Below are 15,001 nucleotides of genomic sequence, written 5' to 3' on the forward strand. Positions count from 1 at the left end.
CTTTAAAAAATTAAAAAATAAACTAGAACCACCCTATGACCCAGCAATTGCACTAGGAGGTATTTTTTCAAAGGATACAGGAGCACTGATTTGAAGGGGCACATGCACCACAGTGTATATAGCAGCACTATTGACAATAGCCAAAGTATAGAAAGAGCCCAAATGTCCATCGACTGATGGATGGATAAAGAAGATGTGGCTTATATACACAATGGAATACTACTCGCCGATCAAAAAGAATGAAATCTTGCCATTTGCAACTACATGAATGGAAGTAGAGTGCATTATGCTAAGTGAAATAAGTCAGTCAGAAACAAACACCATATGGGGCTCCTGGGTGGCTCAGTGGGTTAAGCGTCCGACTTCGGCTCACGTCATGATCTCACGGCTTGTGGGTTCGAGCCCCGTGTCGGGTTCTGTGCTGACAGCTCAGAGCCTGGAGCCTGTTTCAGATTCTGTGTNTCATAAGAGACTCTTAAATACAGAAAACAAACTGAGGGTTCCTGGCTGGGTGTCAGGTGGAGGGATGGGCTAAAGGGGTGAGGGGCATTCCGGAGGTCACTTGTTGGGATGAGCATTGGGTGTTATTGGTAACTGATAAATCACTAAATTCTATTTCTGAAGTCATTATTATACTATATGTTAACTAACTTGGATTTAATTCAAACAAAATAATAAAAAAAGTAATCCACAGTTCTACAGATTTATCCAGACCACCACATTCATAAGACTATAATGGGTTAATGGGGCGCCTGGGTGGCTCAGTGGGTTAAGCGTCCAACTTTGGCTCAGGTCATGATCTCACAGTCCGTGGGGTCGAGCCCTGTGCTGAGAGCTCAGAGCCTGGAGCCTGCTTCGGATTCTGTGTCTCCCTCTCTCTCTGCCCCTCCCCTGCTTGCTCTCTGTCTCTGTCTCTCAAAATAAAGACATAAAAAAAATTTGTTTTAAAGACTATAAGGGGAAAAAATTAAAAAAAAAAAAAANAGTAATGTGGACCATTCTGGAAAGACTGTTGTTTGTTCATCCTCGTACCAAAGATGTCCAGAAACAGAGTTCCTGGCTCAGGACACCTGTGGACAGGTGAGACCCCCGAATGATCACTAAGTCACACAGACATCGAAGGGCAGAATCTAACTTCGTGACCAGCTCATGGTTCTGTTTTCTTTTTTTCTTTTTCTTCTTTTCCCCATTGAGATGAAACATTTTAATCTGAGAGTAGCACAGAATACTGTAGAGGGAGCTCCACGTCCCCCTCTGGATCATAAGGAAGTTCTCAAAAAGGAATGGGTTTGCTAAACCCTGGCCGCTGCCCCTGCGAGGGAGAGGGGGCAGAGTGGGCGAGGCACTGGGATCTCTCATGTCACTTGTAGATGTGGTTCGGAGCCCAGCTCTTCTCATCTCCCGGCTCCTCAGCCTAAACCCACAAGCTGGTCTCCTTCCCCGTGCTCTCCACGGAATCGCCGCCACGGATGGTCCCGGGCTTTGAGTCTGCAGGGTTGGTCTCCCGGAGCACCGCTCGGTCTTTACCACATCCAGTCACTCTGCATGCCCTAATGACATGGCTTCCCCAGGCTGCCAAGGAATGGATGGCCCTTTGGGTCAACGTAGTGTTCCCTGAGAAGGTCTCCAGAAGATGTTAATTTCAGAGCAATGAGGCGGAATCCATTTTGCTCAAAACACTTGAGGATCTCTCTGGTGAGGCTGCGCTGGACCCCTCAGGCCTGAGGGCCAGGAAGGTGCCTTCGCTGTCCCCCACCGTCCATTCTGGCTGCTCAGGCTACAGCCCTCATGGTTCATGATCCTTTTTTTTCAATTTTATTTTATTTGCGGTAAGAACACAACAGGAGAGCTACCCTTTTAACACATTTTTATTTATTATTTTATTTTTTTAACATTTATTCGTTTTTGAGAGATGGAGACAGAGCATGAGTGGTGGAGGGGCAGAGAGAGAGAGAGAGAGAGAGAGAAAGAGAGAGAGAAAGAGAGAGGGAGACACAGAATCTGAAGCAGACTCCAGGCTCTAAGCCGTCAGCAAAGAGCCTGACACGGGGCTCGAACTCATGGACTGCAAGATCATAACCTGAGCTGAAGTCGGAAGCTTAACTGACTGAGCCACGCAGGTGCCCCCCTTAACACATTTTAAAGGCACAGTGTGGTATTATTGATTTTAGGCACCACGTTATATAGATCTCTAGCACGTGTTCATCCTGCTTGACTGAGACCTTATGATTATTGATTAGTAACTCCCCATTCTGCTCACCCAGCCCCTGGTGACCACCAGGCCACTCTGATTCTGTGGACGTGACTGCTGTACGTACGTACCTTATACGGGGTTGCCTCGTTTTATTATGATTAGCCTTGTTGTGCTTTGCAGATATTGGGCTTTTGTTTTCGGGTTTTTTGTTTTGTTTTGTTTTGTTTTTCAGATTGAAGATTTAAGATTTCAGGGGAAGGGGGCACCTGGGTGGCTTAGTTGGTTAAGCATCCGACTTTCGCTTAGGTCATGATCTCGCGGTCCGTGGGTTCGAGCCCCGCGTTGGGCTCTGTGCTCACTGCTAGCTCAGAGCCTGGAGCCTATTTCAGAGTCTGTGTCTCCCTCTCTCTCTGACCCTCCCCTGCTCACGCTGTTTCTCTCTCTCCTAGAAATAAATAAAAAAATATTAAACAAAAAAAAGATTTCAGGGGAGGAAGTCACTGCCGACGTGGAAACAGCAAGAGAACTAGAATCAGAAGCGGAGCCCGGAGTTGGGACTGAAGGGCTGCCTCTCACAATCAGACTTGAACAACGAGCAAAGAGTGTGGCTTCTTGAGCTGGAATCTACTCCTGGTGAAGAAGCTGTGAAGTTGTTGAAATGACAATAAGGGATTTAGAGCATCATGTAAGCGTAGTTGAGAACTCGGCGGCAGGTTTGGAGAGGATCGACCCTGATTTTCCTAGAAGTTCTACTGTGGGTAAAATGCATCGAACAGCATCGCAGCCACAGAGAAATCATCCTTGAGAGGAAGAGTCAGTCGATGTGACAAATGTCATTGTTGTCTTAAGAAATGGCCACAGCCATGCCAGCCTTCAACAGCCACCACCCTGATCAGTCAGCACCCAACAACATTGAGGCGGGACCCTTCACCAGCAAAAAAGATTACGACTCGCCGAAAGCTCAGATGATGGCATTTTTAGAAATAAACTATTTTAAAATTAAGGTCTGCATATTGTTTTTTAAATGTTTATGTATTTTTGAGAGAGAGAGAGAGAGATGGGGGAGGGAGGGTCAGAGAGAGAGGGAGACACAGAATCCAAAGCAGGCTCCAGGCTCTGAGCTGTCAGCACAGAGTCCAACACTGGGCTCGAACTCCTGAACCGTGAGATCACGACCTGAGGTGAAGTCAGCCACTTAACCGACTGAGCCACCCAGGTGCTCCTGTACATTGTTTTTTAAGACATAATACTATTACACACTTAATAGATTACACTTAATTCTATAGTACACTTAATAACTTTTCTATGCACTGGGACAACCAAAAAATTTATTTGACTCGGTTATGATATTTGCTTGATTGCAGGCTCCTGGAAGAGACCCCTGAATATCTCCGAGGTATGCCTTTAGAAGTGGGGTCCCGAAATAATGTGCTTTTTCTGCATCTGGCTTATTTCACTCAGTACAATGTCCTCAAGGTACCTCCACATTGTCACAGATTGCAGACTTTTCTTATTTTACAGATTGGCTAATATTCCATCTTATGTCTGTTCCCCATTTTCTTTATTCATGCACCTGTTGATGGATATTTGGGTTGTTTCCACCTCTTGGCTACTATGAATAATGCTGCCGTGAAATGTGAACGTGAATCCTTGAAGACCTAGATTTGGTTCTTTCGAATGAATGCCCAGAAGCGATCGCTGGATCATATGGTTGTTCTGTTTTTAACTTTTCCAAAGAAGACACACAAGTAACCAACTGGTATACGGAAAAATGCCAACAGCACTAATCGTCAGGGCAGCGGGACTCAAAACCACAATTGATGTCTTTCACATCTGCTAGGATTATCACAAAACGACAAGACAGCAAGGGGCGTGGGGCATGCGCAGAGATTGGAACCCTGCGTACCTTCCATGAGAATGCAAAATGGCGCAGCTGCTGTGGAAACAGCCCGGAGGCTCCTCTGCCTTTTGTGGGTCAACATAGCTGCAATCCTAACATCTGTTAAAACCTTTTGGTTTGACTTGGCAGTCCCTTTTCTAAAGCTCCTGGATAACTACAGTCCGCTTTGGGCCCCCTGGCTGTTTTCCGTCCATCTCTGCAAAGTCTACCTTATTTGGAGCACCTGGACTTGCACTGGGACATCTGCAGAGTTAGCAGATCTTTAAGTGGAAGGCGTCCCTGATTACGAAACAAAGGAGCGCAGGCCCTCCACCAACAGGCGTGGCTGGTAAAACACACAGATTTCAGAAGAAGGTAGTTTCTTAGGGGTCAAGGATGTGCTCAGTAGGGAGGTGGGGAGGAGGTGGGGGAGATCTTAGAGCTGTTTGCCCCTCCCAGCTCCTCAGATCCAGGCAGGGAGCGCTTTCTACAAGGCCACCTGCCCTTCTCTGTCACCTCCTTCCCATTTCTCTGGGCCTGTAATCCCTTTGTTCACCCCATATCCACCCCAATTTAAGCTGGACTGTCTATCTTCATTGGGTTCTTTTTCCCCCCTTTTCTTCCCCATTGGGTTCTGCTGCTGCTTGAGGGTGAGGTGGCAGGAACAGGGAACATGGGAGAGGCCCCCTCTGGGACCTCATCGTTTAAAGGGTCTAACTTTCACCCCAGAAAGACTGGCCTCTCCCCAGAACACATTACACGTGTCCTGCATGTTCCCTGGTAAAGAATATTTCCCCTTTTGCTTGGCCCTCTGGTACTAGAGGGACCCGCGTATGCCAGGCCCCAGGACAGGGGGAAACGGGGAGTGGGCCCTGTCTTCCCATACCGACACTCTGTAAACCAATATTATTATTTCCTTTTTATAAGTGAGAATAGAGAAGCGCAAACAGGCTAATAGATTGCTAAGTAGAAAACAAAAGCAAAACAAACAAAAAACCAAATAACAACAAAAAGCAAAAGCAAAAATGAAAACAAAACACAGAAACTGAACCCAGAACTTACCTTTTGGATGTATTACACACCACAGGCCACGTGACTCATCTCTTTTCTTTGGAAAGATAGATCTAGTCACAACGGGTCTTCTTGCCACCACACACGTCCCATCTGGGATTGTTCTGGAGTCCTCTGAATGAAAGAGCCAGGGTTGCTTGTGAAACACAGTCAAAGGGGCAGGGAGGTCCGTTGCCAGAGGGGTGAGGGTGGGCCTCCTGGCACATACGGCCAACATGGCCCATCTCCCCCAGGGCATCGCAGACCAGCAGCAGGCAGCAGGAATGGAGGGCATCATGTGAACGCCTGAGGTCTTCCCTGTGCAGATGGCTCTCCCCGACTGGATCTTGGTTGCTTTGGATCCACAGGATCCCAGAAAGCTAAGGATGAAATCTCAGAAATAGAAAAGATTCAGAATGGGATGCCCAGGCCGACTTCTGGCACAGTTTATAGTAGCAAAAAGACAGCTTTCTGTCATCTATCACCTACCATCTATCTATGTATCTATCTGCCTATCATCTGTCATCTATTTATCTGTCATCATCCATCTACATATGTAATTACAGCAGTTTTATTAGGATTTAATGTCTTATTTGCTAGCCTTTCCTTGGCCAGTGGGGCGACAGGTGCACCAGACAGGGCTGGAATGTCCCTGCAGACACGGGTGGCCTGGTGAGGTGAGAAGCAGGGCTTCGCTGGCTGGGATGTGTGAGCACCCACCTCCCGCTTGTGTACTAGGAACTGGGTGACAGAGAGCAGGTGGCCTGCAATAGTGCTGATCTCCCGCGTGCCCTGGGTTTGTCACTCAGCAGGCTGAGTCCATGTGCTGTTGAGGACAGCAGTGCCTGCCTGGATGTTCACATCCCCTAAGTCATCAGCGCGCCTGGGGAAGGAAGCCAGGCAAGCAGCCGAGGCCCATGGGGGCAGCTGCCTCAGCTAGCGAGTGGAGAGCCCGGACCTGGAGAGGCTGACACCTGGAGTCAGGTCTACACAGCGCGGTGTCCCGGTGTCCGAGCGCTTTCCTTCGGCTGGAGGGCCGTCCTGCTGCTCTAGACTGCCCTCTCCCGGGAAGCGCAGGTACTGCGCGGCCGAGCGGCAGGGACTCGCGGGGACGCGCAGCAGCGAACCCTGCGCAGCCCTCTGGAAACCTCCAGGGGTGTTCCGGCCCCGGGCCTACCCACCAACTCCGCGTTCCCCTTGGCTGTTCGGGACTGCTTCTCAAACGGAAGCAGATAGAGCCTCATTTTCACATCAGAAGCCAGGGCCCTTTGGCCTCTTCCAGGCAGTACTCCAGGAAAGCCCTGGAAGCTCACTCAGCCAGTCCAGAGCCGGGTCCATACACACTGCAGGTCCGCTTTCCTTCCGCCTCCCCTCCCCCCACCCGGCGCGCCCCCAGGGCGGCATGCGGCCTGTGCTGGGGGCTGCACAACCCTCTGCGAATCCCTCCCTCTCCTCCCAGATTTGGGGAGCCCCCCGGTCCTGGACGTGAGGGTGCAGGGAGAAAGATGTGGGGCTAGGTATTCCTGGGGCCCCCCTGCACGATGGGCTTGAGGCTGCTCCCACCCCACCCCTTCCTCTCCCTCTCTGTCTCTCCCCCACCCCCATCCCTTCCCNTTTTGTTCTTGGGTTTCCCGCAGCGCAGTGTCAACCTCTTTATCCCCCTGGGCTGCCTGGAGCATCTCTGACCATAACCCCTCCCCCCGCCCACGACAGCGCTGCACAGCCCTGCTCTGTCCCAGGCACCTGCTCTAGGCCAGCGGTCCCCAACTTGGCCTGGGGTGGGCTGGGCATCCGCACCTGATCCCAGCGCACAAGGCTGAGGATGGGCCTCAGTGGGTCCCTGATGCTGCCGGGCGGACTCCCTCCTTGGAACTTGCTCTCATCTGTGCCTCGGAACGTAACCTGACCCTCCCCTCTGCCTCATGCCCCAGCATCCTGCAAAACCGATTTCTTCTTTTTCCAAATACCTGGTATCTTTTAAAATGCTACAACATAAGCCCCAGGAAGGTAGAGATTTGTCAGCTGTCTCCACGAGTGCCTGGGGCCTAATCAGCACCCAGTACATATTTGCTGGTTGAATGAATCCCAATGAATGCAAGCCGCCAGGGCTTTCCCACTCCTGGCCTCATGACATGAAGGTTTATGGTCTTGATGACTTGCTTATTGCCTCTCTCCTTGCTCTGGATCAATGTAGACTTTGTGTGTCCTATTTACTGTGTATTCACAGTGCCTGGAATACCCTCGACCCCAAACTCAGAACATGTTTGTTGAATGAAGGCTCTGTACGGTTCACCTTCATCGAGGCCCATAAGGTGTACTCTGCTGCCCTCTGCTGGGAAGACATGGGAAAGGCGTCATCTCAAAGGCCGTGGACACATTTCTGGAAGGCAGTGGAAGGAGCATGGTTGGGGGGTGGAGTGGGGAGGGGCAGCGGACCAAAAATTTGGTCTGGAAGGTGAACGGATCAAGGTCAGACCAGGTTCTGAAATATTCCTCTTTTCTCATGCTAACACTTGAAATCCGACAAAGCCGCCTTCATTTCATTCTTCCAGACCTTCAATCCTGGGCAACAATCCTGGATTTTTAAACATCCCATCCTGTTACCTCCATGAATACACTTGCGGGTCATGGGTGTCAATTCTGGGGTTTAATTACGCATGGTCTCTAGACTGTTGAATGGCGAAGGTGACTAAAAAGCGACTTCTACCACAAGGCTTAACACAGGCTGCCCAAGGTCACGTTGCTGCTAAGGGCTGGGGCAGCGGGGTGAACGCGTCCCTGATGACAAGTCTTACTCTATCTTTTTCTAGTTTCTGGGACTGGAGACAAGGTGGAGACGGGACAGGAAGGGTGAGTCGGTCACTGTCCCCTAGTCAGGGTGCGCCTGGTGCAGAGAAGCCTGCGTTCGATTGACTTTGAAGGTTTCTCCCTCCAGATGGAATAGTTCTTCTCTAAGCAGACATTTTAACATGGACGGACCTCATATTCTCTCGCCCTGTAGCATCAGGGTGATTAAACTGGGGCACAATTGTTGGGCTTGTACCTATAAGTCCAAGACTCTCCCCATGGCAAATCCCAGAGCCTTTGGCCCAAAATGAACCATTATCACACAGTTTCACTCTAGGAAACAAGCACATTCATCTTGTGAAGTAACATTCACACCTGACCTCTCTCTGGCCCGTACAGATCTCCTGCAACAATTCCTTAAGAACATTCGACCCCAGTGATAGAACATGGTTCAGCCAATGTATCCCCATTTGTGAGTGAGAAAATAGAGTCATTGTTCCTTAACTTTAAAAATATGCTTACATATTTCGGTGGGAGGGAGGAGCAGATAGAGAGTGAGAGAGAAATCTCAGCAGGCACCGCACTATCAACATGGAACCCAATGTGGGACCCGAACCCACGAACCATGAGGTCATGACCTGAACCGAAATCAAGAGTCAGATGCTTGGGGCTCCTGGGTGGCTCAGTCAGTTAAGTGTCTGACTTCAGCTCAGGTCATGGTCTCACATTTCATGAGTTCGAGCCCTGCGCTGGGTCTGTGCTGACAGTGTGGGGCCTGCTTGGGATTCTCTCTCCCTCTCTCTTTACCCTTCCCCCGCTCGCTCGCTCTCGAAATGAATAAACATAAAAAGAAAAAAGAGTCAGATGCTTAACTGACTGAGCCACCCGGGTACCTCATTCCTTGATTTCTTAAACATACCATTATTACTCTCGTCACATGAGGTGTGCGTGTGTCTCTCACTACTTGACAGTCCGTGATGGAAGAAGACTGTTCTTGTTTGTCCCCAGTATCCCAGTGGTTTAGAAGAGTTCAATGAAAGTGCATTTAATGAATGGCTTCTATTCCACTGTCTTTGCTCTCAAACCGGAGAGCAGTCGTTTGACTTTCTGAGTATTCCCACGAGGCCCAGGAGAAAGCAGGGAAGGCTGGGACCCTAGTATCAGGAAAATTAACTTCGTCATTCATTCCCGGCTATAGAGGGTCTTCCGTCTCCTTGTTGAAGTCTTCTTCCCAGGGTGTCTCTGCCCTCAGGAGGTCTTTGATACACGTCCCCCACCCCTAATTGAGAGGAGATGGGAGTCGAACCAGGACACGAGAGAACAGAAAGGAAGGACCCAGAGAGCAGCTGGAATGTCCCATAATGTCCCCTCTGTTCAGAGAGGACAGGCAGGGAACGACTTCAGGGCTCACCAAAGTTACATGAGGAAAAGGGAGGAGGGAAGGGAGAGGGGAGAAGGGGAGAGTAGAGGAGGGTGGAGAAAGTAGAGGGGAAGAAGCAGAGAGACATAGAAAGGAAAAATGGAGGGAGAGATATAAAGATGGTGGTGGGGATCAACAAGACGTAATGAAATAAGGACAAATTCATCACTTACTAAAACGTTTTGCAAGCAGGGCACCTGGGTGGCTCCGTCGGTTAAGCGTCTGACTTTGGCTCAGGTCACGATCTCTAGGTTTGTGAGTTCGAGCCCCGCGTTGGGCTCTGTGCAGTCAGCTCGGAGCCTGCTTCAGATCCTCTGTCCCCCTTTCTGCCCCTCTCCCGTCATTCTCTTTCTCTCTCAAAAATAAATATCAAAAAATATTTTAAAAATAAAAAATTTGGCAAGCAGAGATCTGAAAACTTTAAAACTTTAAACAAGTGTTTGGAAATTATTTTTGGCTTGCAGAAGAACCTAAAACATTGCGAGGATGTGCTGTGAAGATGTCTGAATTCTGATTTTAAGTTGAAAAGCAAGTGCTTCTCCAAATCTTTTTATTCTTCTGTGATGAAGTGTAAAAAGAACACCGGAAGCTGGGATCTGGCATTTCGTCCCCCGTAAATATTTTCTGTGTTAATGGCAATTCCCACCTTATGGCCTTTTAGGATATGACCACCAAAGCCAAAGTCACGGCCCCTTTGTGTTGTTGATGTCCCCACACATATCACCTTCCATTTCTCACTTTGTTCACAAGGACCCAACTGCTGACAGCAGATTCTCACCCCAGTTTCATGCTCCCAATTCTAGAACCTTCTGAAAATGTGGAGAATGACAGGCTGTGGTGATGGCAGCAGCTGACGCACTCCAGCCTCTGCTAGTGCAGACCCTTTGTTCCCACCTGCCCCCCCCCCAAGAACAAGATGGGAAGGAGAGATGGAGGCGGCACCCCACGGGAACCCCCGGACTCCCCGAGGATTAGCAGCAGAGTTGAGAAGGCTCAGGTGTCCAGACATGCCTGCGGCCCCTGGGGTCCCCTACCTGCCATCCCTCTTTACCTTCAGGAGCATCCCTAGGGTGGCTTCACCAGGCTCTGCCCAGCCTCCACTATTATTCGTTCGGGCCACAGATCCTGTGATGCTTTGCACGAATTTCCTTCATCAAACCCTCCCCTCCCCCAGAAGAAACCACCAGAGAGAAGCAAATATAATATATTCGATTGTATTTCAAAGCTGCTGACCGGAGACAGCCTGAAGAAGTAAAAATCACGTGAGATGTCAGAATTAAATTGTATATGTACACACACACGTATGTGTATGTACATACGTAAATGCCATCCTTCACCTTTTAGAACTCAGCACTGAGCTCGGGGGCTACAAAACTGGTAAAAATGTATTGCAAGCATGTCTTAGTGTGAAGTCAAAGTCATGACAAAAGGGGAGGCTGTATCTTCAGAAAAGGGATGGGGACAGAGTTGTGTGACGTCCCCTGAGGGCTAGATATGTGTAGTTCATGAGAAGATTACAAATTTCCTCCTAAAGATTTTTAAATTTTTTAATGTTTATTTATTGAGAGACAGAGCATGAGCAGGGGAGGGGCAGAGAGAGAGGAGACACAGAATCTGAAGCAGGCTCCAGGCTCTGAGCTGTCAGCACAGAGCCTGACGTGGGACTCGAACCCAGACCGCCAGATTATGAGCTGAGCTGAAGTCTGCCACTTAACTGACTGAGCCACCCAGGCGCCCCCCCTCCTAAAGAGTCATAACTGAAAACTGTAAGGAAAAACAAGATAACGTAATGGTGCAAGGGCATTTTCAGATAAAATGGCAATCTTTCCAGATTCTTTGACACGGATATCCCTGCCGCTGACGGCTGGCGCCCCTGAACTCGGGACAAGTGGGCACCTTCATCTGAGGAAGAGGAAGACGGTGAGCAGCTGGGAGCTGGCCGCGGGCATCCTCCGGAGAGAGGCAATCGTCTTCGTAATTCGGTTCCTTCTTCGCCCCAAATAGACTCTGCGCAGGAGCCCAGGAGTCAGGGCTTTGCTTCATGGCCATTTTCCGCTCCTCCTCAGTTAAGAGGACAATGGTCAGTTATGATGACAGTTAAGATGTCCCACTCGAGCCCGCAGCCCGGAGTTAAGGCCACCTCCTGCCCACAGGATGTCCTCTGGGAACTTCCTGTGTGGCGAGCTGCCTCTGGCTGGAGACATTCAGGAACTGACAGTGTCCCCTGCTCTCTGGGGTGTCCTGCCCCAGGGCTGGGCAGCTTGGCACCTTGGAAATGGCTTCCCCACCGAGCGCCTCCTGGTGACGTGCGCCGCACGGAGAAGGGGACGAGGCAGTCCAGAGATACATGTCACGTTCCCTCCTGAGTCAGTGCGTCACCAACCAAGCTAATCGCCCTGTTTTCCCAACCGTTTGGTTTCTATGTGGACCCACCGTCCTCTGGGACCCCATCACTGGTCAAAGTCTTGTAGGACAGTGGCCAGGGCTGGACTCATGGCCTAACGGGTACAGGATCTTGTACAGCATTTATCCCACTTTGGACACTATACTCCTATCGATTAGCACTGATAAGTATTGATAAGGGGACACACTTTAAAAAGCCGCAATAGACTGTGTATGGCATTAATGACTCCAAAATGCCTCCATTAAAACAAAAACAAAAAACTCATAATCCTACAGTTCCAGATTTTTTTAAAAAAATTTCTTTCAATATTTGTTCATTTCTGAGAGAAAGACAGCATAATCAGGGGAGGGGCAGACACGCGCGCGCATGCGCGCGCGCGCACACACACACACACACAAATTTAAAAAAGAATTGCTAGGGACACCTGGGCGGCTTAGTCGGTTAAGTGTCTGACTTCACCTCAGGTCATGATCTCGTAGTCTGTGAGTTCGAGCCCCACGTCAGGCTCTATGCTGACAGCTCAGAGCCTAGAGCCTGTTTCAGATTCTGTGTCTCCCTCTCTCTCTCTCTGCCCCTCCCCCACTCACGCTCTGTCTCTCTCAAAAATAAATAAACATTAAAAAATAATAAGATTGGGATGCCTGGGTGGCTCAGTCGGTTAAGCGTCTGACTTCAGCTCAGGTCATGATCTTGCGGTTCGTGAAATCAAGACCCAACTTGGGCTCTGTGCTGACAGCTCAGAGCCTGGAGCCTGCTTCGGATTCTGTGTCTCCCAATCTCTCTGTCCCTTCACTGGTCTCGCTTTGTGTCTCTCAAAGATAAACATTAGAAATAATAATAAAAAAATTAAAAATATCACTAGATCATACAGTAATTCTTTTTTTTTTTCCTTAAGTAATCTTTATGCCCAAGGTGGGGCTTGAACTCATGACCCTGAGATCAAGAGTCACATGCTCTACTGACTGAGCCAGACAGGCACACCTGGTAGTAAGCACTATTCCTAATGTTTTTGAGGAATAGATGCATTTTTAGAAAGACAGCCAAGGCTAATGAGAGAGCTAATTAAAATAGCTAACATCTCATCTTCCTAGCTGCTTTGTGCTGAAGCTGTGGCCCTTTCCTAGCGGAGGAGTGTGGGACATTAAGAGTTAACCAGAGACAGGCAAATCCTCACACCAGGTGTCAGGCTGGAGAAAATTAGAACCAAGTATAAGCCACCGGGGGAATGCAAGGAATAAGAATTTTGTAACTGCAAATGTCCATCGATGGATGAACGGATAAAGAAGATAGGGTACATATATATATAATGGAGTATTACTCAATGATCAAAAAGAATGAAATCTTGCCATTCGCAACTACATGGATGAAACTAGAGGGTATTACACTAAGTGAAATCAGAGAAAGACTAATATCATATGACTTCACTCGTATGAGGACTTGAAGATACAAAACAGATGAACATAAGGGAAGGGAAGCAAGAATAATATAAAAACAGGGAGGGGTCAAAAACATAAGAGACTCTTAAATATGGGGAACAAACAGAGGGTGGCTGGAGGGGTTGTGGGACGGGAGATGGGCTACATGTCACTCTGTCCTTCCGGAAGAACAGAAACCCTTCCCAGCCTTTCGGGGGCTCCGACGCACCCAGCGGAACTGATGACCGCTTCAAGGATTTATCTGAAAACAGATGGTTACCGTTTAAAAACCAGAGCGCTAACCTGGTGTAAGTCCCCTCTGGTTCCTCGGTGACGCAAAGTCGCCCACCTGCCTGTCACAAGAGTGCCTCTCTGTGTGAATGTGGACGACAACACAAACTAGAAGAACAGAGGAGGAATCCCCCATTGGGAAGGCAGGCGGGAATTTTCTTCAGTCGCACGGGCACCTAAGATACAGCGGTACTCACACAACCAGGGTATCGAGGCCTATTTCTACAAGTCAAGACCTAATTGCATTTCTTTTTTAAGCCTCTCGGGGGTGCTTGATACTACAAGCAGTTTAAGATCATACACCCTAGCTTATACAACAAGAAGTCGATTAGCCCGTATTTTTGTCCTTGACCTTTTATTTATTTATTTTTAAGTATACGCGACCCCCAACATGGGGCTTGAACTCACAGCCCCAAGTTCAAGAGCCGCGTGCTCTACCAGCTGCGCCAGCCAGGTGCTCCTTATCCCTGCCCTGTTAAACAAATTCACGTCTTCACAAAGAATCAGCATCTAAATAGACTTTTATTTTTTTCCTTTACTTATTTGGACAGAAAAGAAAATTCATCAGCTTTCATTAGTCTCCCTAAGTGTCGGAAACACATTAAACTCAGAAATAGTGGACCTTGTAGAAAAGCATCACAAATTAAAAATATATTTCTCCATGTGGTAAAAGTGCTTTCCATCCAATTAAAGGACACGGCGAAGGTGTTTTTAAACACAATTTACAATTTGGCCTACAATCCGTGGCATCGAATTCAAACCACAGGGTGAGGGGATGTCGTCACGAATGCAGGCTACAGGAATGGCGTGGGGTTCGGGAGCATGCTGCCAGCAACACGTTTAATGAACTGAGTGTGAACAAGGAAAAAAGTCCCAAAGCCTGAGTAGAATAGATTTTGCATTTGTAAAAACAAAAACAAAATGAGGGGGCTACGTAAACCGGGGCTGACACGGATCGTGTAACTCCAAGAATCACTCGCTTCTTCTCTACGGGGGACGGTCAGACAGGGGACGCGCTGGCCGAGGTCTCCCCCAGGGACACGTGGGCCTGGGCTCAGAAGGAGCCCCAGATGTCCTGGGAAGTAGAGGAGCCCTTGGTGCCAGCGGCCCGGTGTGTGCTTCTCTCGGTCCCACGGGGAGATCGCACCCATTGAAGCTGGTCACCCGGCCGCCTTCCGGGCTCTGCCCAGGCCAGCCGCGGGGCTCTGGGGCAATGGTGTCAGATGGCCAACCCAGCCAGGTTACCACACACGGGGCAAGAGAATGAGCCCGTGTTACCCGCAGACATTTTGGTGTGTGTTTCAGCCATGCTCCATGTTTTCCCAAACAAGTAATTCTGCCAACGATCAGGTCTGTGGCAAAGCTTAAGGGCCACAGGCTCCCCACCGCCCCGTGCTCCCTGATGGAGGGGAGCGACGTCTGTTCTGGAAGCAGGCTGCCCTTTCTGGTCCTGACACGGTCACGGGGCCCAGAAAACCGAACCGTGACCCTGCAAACAATCACAGCTAGGGTGAGGGGAGGGGGCAGAAAAGAAGGGGGACGTTTTCCTTTTACAGAAGAT

Source organism: Crocuta crocuta, unplaced genomic scaffold (genome assembly GCF_008692635.1).
Source record: "Crocuta crocuta isolate KB4526 unplaced genomic scaffold, BGI_CrCroc_1.0 scaffold59, whole genome shotgun sequence".
NCBI classification, from domain to species: Eukaryota; Metazoa; Chordata; class Mammalia; order Carnivora; family Hyaenidae; genus Crocuta; species Crocuta crocuta.